Raw genomic sequence first — 7,500 nt, 5'->3', positions numbered from 1 at the left:
ATGTGTTTTTTCTTAATTAGTGTGCGTTATTGTTTCACATCCAACACGCTTAGGCATTATTTTTCTTTAATAAATAGAAAAATTTTAAATTCTAAGCAGTCTTTTAAATTGATACGACCCTCAGTCAGGAGTGGTCCGGGAACGAGTATCCGAGGACCGCAATGTGCGTTCGAAATGTCGATGTTCATGTGTCCTGCAGTTCACAAGTTGACGCGCAATTAGCTGCGTTCTTCATCGACCCACGAGCCAAGTGATTCACCGTTCAGGGTAATCATTTTATTATTATGTCGTTTTCTCATATTCTATTCGTCGTATTTTTAATATTTGATTATTATTAAATTAATAATATTATTATAATATCTTATACGCGTATAGAAAATTTATATAACGACATTTTTTATATATATATATATATATATATATATATATATTATAATAAATGGTAATTATTCGAAACTTTTAGAGAAATTATAATATCGTACTTTGATATATCTGATAAATTTTAACCGCTGCACATGTTTTATTACAAACGAGGCGCGCATAGACAGATATCTCGCACGATATATTCCTCCTCTTTATATTATTACAGTTTTGATTCCCCGTTACCCGTTACAACCATGGTAGGCGCAGAACCTACCATCGACAGTTGATAAGGCAGACATTTGAAAGATGCGTCGCCGGTGCGAGACCGTGCGATCAGCGAAAAGTTATTCAGAGTCACCAAATTGTACGATGACGAGCAAGCCCGCCACCGATTGGTTTTGATCTAATAAAAGCGCTCCTTCCGTCTCCGGTCGGAACTCTGTTTGCATGTATTAGCTCTAGAATTACCACAGTTATCCAAGTAAATGTGGGTACGATCTAAGGAACCATAACTGATTTAATGAGCCTTTCGCGGTTTCACCTTAATTTGGCTTGTACTGAGACATGCATGGCTTAATCTTTGAGACAAGCATATGACTACTGGCAGGATCAACCAGGGAACTGTGTTTTATAATATATATAATATATATTATTACTATTATTATTATATATATATATATATTTTATAATAAAAAACTATTATCGAAAAAGTTTTAATAACAATATCCAAAAGAGGATAAATTATGATGATGTTTTTTATATTACATATATACTTTATATTTATACATAATATAATAATCATCTATATTCCGTGTATAAACACATTGTTATTTACTTTTTCTTTTGCGTGTTTGCTGCGCTTATTATTGAAAATATATAATTTTCAGCGCCACGCTTTATTTATATTTTTTCTTATTTTATAAAATTTCACCGAATCGACTATAAATCTATCTAAATTTAATCGAAATGAGAAAAATTAGATGATTACGTCGACCGGGCTACAATTTCGACATTATCTCTACCCTTCGCTAGATTGTAAGCGACATGGTTTATACATTAGGTAATAATGAACGAAATTTTTATTCTCGCACGGAATAATGAGAGTTATCGCAAATATTGTGTATATTATATATATAAAAGTGTAATATAATATATATTTTTCATAGACGATCGCATATGAATCGCTCACGATAGAACGCTAGCTAAATTCGCGATCTCGCAATAGATATTTAATTTGTGGATAAATTGATATAATATCTAAAAAGGGAACCGCTAGCAATATACGTTAATATATTGGAGGAGAACGGGGACCCTTTCAGAAAACTATATAATCCACCGATGTGGAATGACCGAAACAACGTCTTTACGTAAATTATAACGAGTTTATTAAAATTTAACGAGACGTCAACTTCGATACACCACACATATATGTGCGCTGTACAACGGTACGCCTTCTACATTAACATTAATAAAGATGTATAGTGAAAATATATAAAAGATGTATTGTGAATATTAAAAAGAAGTATTATGAAATTACATGTTTTGTATTTAGAAGCCGTCCGAGGTGTATCTATCACATAAAAGTGTTATGAAAATATTAACAATAAGGAAAAAAAGTGAATGAAAAACAAGTATTATGAAATTTAATTCCGCTCGATATAGGAACTTGTCGAGAAAGATGATTTGTGAAGTTGAATGGAGATGTTTTGTATGTAGAAGTCGTCCGAGGTGTATGACATAAAAGTGTTATGAAAATATTAACGATAAAGAAAAAAAGTATTATGAAATTAGATCGCCGTTCGATGTATGAACGTACGAGGTGTATTATATAAAAGTTTTATGAAAATAGTAATAATTATGAAAAACAAAGTATTACGAAATTACCTAAGTTTGGTGACTGACCGGCAGAGGGCGCTAGTGTCTATAAAACCGTGTTCAGTTTGTCGTCTGGCCGGCAGAGGGCGCTAGTGTCTATAAAACTGTGTTTAGTTTGTCGTCTCTCCGGCAGAGGGCGCTAGTGTCTATAAAACTGTGTTTGGTTTGTCTTCTGGCCGGCAGAGGGCGCTAGTGTCTATTAAACCGTGTTAAGTTCGGTGACTGGCCGGCAGAGGGCGCTAGTGTCTATAAAACAGTGTTAAGTTCGGTGACTGGCCGGCAGAGGGCGCTAGTGTCTATAAAACCGTATTAAGTTTGGTGTCTGGTCGGCAGGATATAGCAACTTGTCGAAAAAGTTGAATTGTGTAAATTGAATGGAAATTTTTTTTATGTAGAAGCCGTTCGAGGTATATTATATAAAAGTGTTATGAAAATATTAACAATAACGGAAAAAAGTATTATGAAATTAGATGGCCGCTCGATGTATGAACGTACGAGGTGTATTATATAAAAGTTGTATGAAAATAGTAATAATTATGAAAAGCAAAGTATTAGGAAATTACCTAAGTTTGGTGACTGGCCGGCAGAGGGCGCTAGTGTCTATAAAACGGTGTTTAGTTTGTCTTCTGGCCGGCAGAGGGCGCTAGTGTCTATTTAACCGTGTTAAGTTCGGTGACTGGCCGGCAGAGGGCGCTAGTGTCTATAAAACCGTATTAAGTTTGGTGTCTGGTCGGCAGGATATAGCAACTTGTCGAAAAAGTTGAATTGTGTAAATTGAATGGAAATTTTTTTTATGTAGAAGCCGTTCGAGGTATATTATATAAAAGTGTTATGAAAATATTAACAATAACGGAAAAAAGTATTATGAAATTAGATGGCCGCTCGATGTATGAACGTACGAGGTGTATTATATAAAAGTTGTATGAAAATAGTAATAATTATGAAAAGCAAAGTATTAGGAAATTAGATTCCGCTCGATATAGGAACTTGTCGAGAAAGATGATATGTGAAGTTGAATGGAGATGTTTTGTATGTAGAAGTCGTCCGAGGTGTATGACATAAAAGTGTTATGAAAATATTAACGATAAAGAAAAAAAGTATTATGAAATTAGATCGTCGCTCGATGTATGAACGTACGAGGTGTATTATATAAAAGTTGTATGAAAATAGTAATAATTATGAAAAGCAAAGTATTATGAAATTAGCTAAGTTCGGTGACTGGCCGGCAGAGAGCGCTAGTGTCTATAAAACGGTGTTTAGTTTGTCTTCTGGCCGGCAGAGGGCGCTAGTGTCTATTAAACCGTGTTAAGTTCGGTGACTGGCCGGCAGAGGGCGCTAGTGTCTATAAAAAGGTGTTTAGTTTGTCGTCTCTCCGGCAGAGGGCGCTAGTGTCTATGAAAAGGTGTTTAGTTTGTCGTCTCTCCGGCAGAGGGCGCTAGTGTCTATAAAAAGGTGTTTAGTTTGTCGTCTCTCCGGCAGAGGGCGCTAGTGTCTATAAAACAGTGTTAAGTTCGGTGACTGGCCGGCAGAGGGCGCTAGTGTCTATAAAACCGTATTAAGTTTGGTGTCTGGTCGGCAGGATATAGGAACTTGTCGAAAAAGTTGAATTGTGTAAATTGAATGGAAATTTTTTTTATGTAGAAGCCGTTCGAGGTGTATGACATAAAAGTGTTATGAAAATATTAACAATAAGGAAAAAAAGTATTATGAATTTAGATCGCCGCTCGATGTATGAACGTACGAGGTGTATTATATAAAAGTTGTATGAAAATAGAAATAATAATGAAAAACAAGTATTATGAAATTTAATTCCGCTCGATATAGGAACTTGTCGAGAAAGATGATTTGTGAAGTTGAATGGAGATGTTTTGTATGTAGAAGTCGTCCGAGGTGTATGACATAAAAGTGTTATGAAAATATTAACGATAAAGAAAAAAAGTATTATGAAATTAGATCGCCGTTCGATGTATGAACGTACGAGGTGTATTATATAAAAGTTGTATGAAAATAGAAATAATAATGAAAAACAAGTATTATGAAATTTAATTCCGCTCGATATAGGAACTTGTCGAGAAAGATGATTTGTGAAGTTGAATGGAGATGTTTTGTATGTAGAAGTCGTCCGAGGTGTATGACATAAAAGTGTTATGAAAATATTAACGATAAAGAAAAAAAGTATTATGAAATTAGATCGCCGCTCGATGTATGAACGTACGAGGTGTATTATATAAAAGTTTTATGAAAATAGTAATAATTATGAAAAACAAAGTATTACGAAATTACCTAAGTTTGGTGACTGACCGGCAGAGGGCGCTAGTGTCTATAAAACCGTGTTCAGTTTGTCGTCTGGCCGGCAGAGGGCGCTAGTGTCTATAAAACTGTGTTTAGTTTGTCTTCTGGCCGGCAGAGGGCGCTAGTGTCTATTAAACCGTGTTAAGTTCGGTGACTGGCCGGCAGAGGGCGCTAGTGTCTATAAAACCGTATTAAGTTTGGTGTCTGGTCGGCAGGATATAGCAACTTGTCGAAAAAGTTGAATTGTGTAAATTGAATGGAAATTTTTTTTATGTAGAAGCCGTTCGAGGTATATTATATAAAAGTGTTATGAAAATATTAACAATAACGGAAAAAAGTATTATGAAATTAGATGGCCGCTCGATGTATGAACGTACGAGGTGTATTATATAAAAGTTTTATGAAAATAGAAATAATAATGAAAAACAAGTATTATGAAATTTAATTCCGCTCGATATAGGAACTTGTCGAGAAAGATGATTTGTGAAGTTGAATGGAGATGTTTTGTATGTAGAAGTCGTCCGAGGTGTATGACATAAAAGTGTTATGAAAATATTAACGATAAAGAAAAAAAGTATTATGAAATTAGATCGCCGTTCGATGTATGAACGTACGAGGTGTATTATATAAAAGTTTTATGAAAATAGTAATAATTATGAAAAACAAAGTATTACGAAATTACCTAAGTTTGGTGACTGACTGGCAGAGGGCGCTAGTGTCTATAAAACCGTGTTCAGTTTGTCGTCTGGCCGGCAGAGGGCGCTAGTGTCTATAAAAGTGTGTTTAGTTTGTCTTCTGGCCGGCAGAGGGCGCTAGTGTCTATTAAACCGTGTTAAGTTCGGTGACTGGCCGGCAGAGGGCGCTAGTGTCTATAAAAAGGTGTTTAGTTTGTCGTCTCTCCGGCAGAGGGCGCTAGTGTCTATATAACTGTGTTTGGTTTGTCTTCTGGCCGGCAGAGGGCGCTAGTGTCTATTAAACCGTGTTAAGTTCGGTGACTGGCCGGCAGAGGGCGCTAGTGTCTATAAAACCGTATTAAGTTTGGTGTCTGGTCGGCAGGATATAGCAACTTGTCGAAAAAGTTGAATTGTGTAAATTGAATGGAAATTTTTTTTATGTAGAAGCCGTTCGAGGTATATTATATAAAAGTGTTATGAAAATATTAACAATAACGGAAAAAAGTATTATGAAATTAGATGGCCGCTCGATGTATGAACGTACGAGGTGTATTATATAAAAGTTTTATGAAAATAGAAATAATAATGAAAAACAAGTATTATGAAATTTAATTCCGCTCGATATAGGAACTTGTCGAGAAAGATGATTTGTGAAGTTGAATGGAGATGTTTTGTATGTAGAAGTCGTCCGAGGTGTATGACATAAAAGTGTTATGAAAATATTAACGATAAAGAAAAAAAGTATTATGAAATTAGATCGCCGTTCGATGTATGAACGTACGAGGTGTATTATATAAAAGTTTTATGAAAATAGTAATAATTATGAAAAACAAAGTATTACGAAATTACCTAAGTTTGGTGACTGACCGGCAGAGGGCGCTAGTGTCTATAAAACCGTGTTCAGTTTGTCGTCTGGCCGGCAGAGGGCGCTAGTGTCTATAAAACTGTGTTTAGTTTGTCTTCTGGCCGGCAGAGGGCGCTAGTGTCTATTAAACCGTGTTAAGTTCGGTGACTGGCCGGCAGAGGGCGCTAGTGTCTATAAAAAGGTGTTTAGTTTGTCGTCTCTCCGGCAGAGGGCGCTAGTGTCTATAAATCTGTGTTTGGTTTGTCTTCTGGCCGGCAGAGGGCGCTAGTGTCTATTAAACCGTGTTAAGTTCGGTGACTGGCCGGCAGAGGGCGCTAGTGTCTATAAAACAGTGTTAAGTTCGGTGACTGGCCGGCAGAGGGCGCTAGTGTCTATAAAACCGTATTAAGTTTGGTGTCTGGTCGGCAGGATATAGCAACTTGTCGAAAAAGTTGAATTGTGTAAATTGAATGGAAATTTTTTTTATGTAGAAGCCGTTCGAGGTATATTATATAAAAGTGTTATGAAAATATTAACAATAACGGAAAAAAGTATTATGAAATTAGATGGTGGCTCGATGTATGAACGTACGAGGTGTATTATATAAAAGTTGTATGAAAATAGTAATAATTATGAAAAGCAAAGTATTAGGAAATTACCTAAGTTTGGTGACTGGCCGGCAGAGGGCGCTAGTGTCTATAAAACGGTGTTTAGTTTGTCTTCTGGCCGGCAGAGGGCGCTAGTGTCTATTAAACCGTGTTAAGTTCGGTGACTGGCCGGCAGAGGGCGCTAGTGTCTATAAAACCGTATTAAGTTTGGTGTCTGGTCGGCAGGATATAGGAACTTGTCGAAAAAGTTGAATTGTGTAAATTGAATGGAAATTTTTTTTATGTAGAAGCCGTTCGAGGTATATTATATAAAAGTGTTATGAAAATATTAACAATAACGGAAAAAAGTATTATGAAATTAGATGGCCGCTCGATGTATGAACGTACGAGGTGTATTATATAAAAGTTGTATGAAAATAGTAATAATTATGAAAAGCAAAGTATTAGGAAATTAGATTCCGCTCGATATAGGAACTTGTCGAAAAAGATGAATTGTGAAAATTGAATGAAGGTGTTTAGTATGTAGAAGCCGTTCGGGGTGTAACATATAAAAGTTGTATAAAAATAGTGAAACAAAGGGAAAAAAGTATTGTGAATTTATATTCCGCTCGATATAATAGGTACTTGTCCAAAAATAAAGAAATAGATGTATGTTAGTTTCGGTTGTGTGAAGCGATGCACACCTGGGACACCTTCTGATGGGTATTATGAAGATTTTTCCATCCACACTAAAAAAAACGTTAGGTTAGGTTAGGTTAGGTTAGGTTAGGTTAGGTTAGGTTAGGTTAGGTTAGGTTAGGTTAGGTTAGGTTAGGTTAGGTTAGGTTAGGTTAGGTTAGGTTAG

General features: G+C 35.7%; 1 non-coding gene across 1 annotated transcript; it reads right to left on the bottom strand.

Annotated features, from left to right (window-relative positions):
* Positions 1-114: 114 nt before the first annotated feature.
* LOC130903238 (5.8S ribosomal RNA) lies at positions 115-270 on the bottom strand. Its single transcript, XR_009060634.1, has one exon. It is a non-coding gene; the product is annotated as a 5.8S ribosomal RNA (ribosomal RNA).
* Positions 271-7,500: the final 7,230 nt, after the last annotated feature.

Source organism: Diorhabda carinulata, unplaced genomic scaffold (assembly GCF_026250575.1).
Source record: "Diorhabda carinulata isolate Delta unplaced genomic scaffold, icDioCari1.1 Dcau_18, whole genome shotgun sequence".
NCBI classification, from domain to species: domain Eukaryota; kingdom Metazoa; phylum Arthropoda; class Insecta; order Coleoptera; family Chrysomelidae; genus Diorhabda; species Diorhabda carinulata.
This window is presented reverse-complemented; position numbering and strand designations above follow the sequence as displayed.